The sequence below is a fragment of the Vombatus ursinus genome, unplaced genomic scaffold (assembly GCF_900497805.2).
Source record: "Vombatus ursinus unplaced genomic scaffold, bare-nosed wombat genome assembly UNPS02014797.1, whole genome shotgun sequence".
Classification (NCBI taxonomy): domain Eukaryota; kingdom Metazoa; phylum Chordata; class Mammalia; order Diprotodontia; family Vombatidae; genus Vombatus; species Vombatus ursinus.
In genome coordinates, this window is record NW_020954575.1 from 17,203,668 (window position 1) to 17,204,278 (window position 611).

Genomic DNA, 611 nt, shown 5'->3' on the forward strand with positions numbered 1-611 from the left:
CTGGAACTCTAGGGCTAGGATTGGGTAGTGTGGCTCCTGGAGATTTCCTGCTCACCTGGGCTTTTCCTTCCTTTCGCTTTGTTCAGCTCCTTTCAGATGGATGGTGCAGGATGTTTATCCGCCAGGGGCCCCTTGGAGGGCTGCTTCCCTTAGTGGCTCCACCACCTGGGTTTCAGGATCTCTTCTGGTATACTGAGGTGGGACTTTCTGCTAGCTTGCTGCTTCCCCTTCCCCCAGGGCAAGAGGGGCCTTTCCCGCTAATCCCTCAAGCTACCTGGGCTACTGGACTGCTGCATCCCATCTTTCTTCTGGTTCAGTTGTTCCAGGGTTTTTCCTGGGACCTATTCCTTTTAAATATGTAATAAAGTTACCTGTAAATTTTTTCCTTTTTTTTCTCCCCCCCAAGATGCCTACCACTAGACACAAATATGTGTATATATGTAAAATTATTCTATACATACTTCTATTTATCAGTTCCTTTACTGGATGCAGATAGCATCTTCCTTCATATGTCCTTTGTAGTTAATTTGGGTATTTATAATAGTCAAAATTACTTATTCACTCAAAGTTGTTCTTAAAACAATATTGCTGTTACTATACACAATATTCTC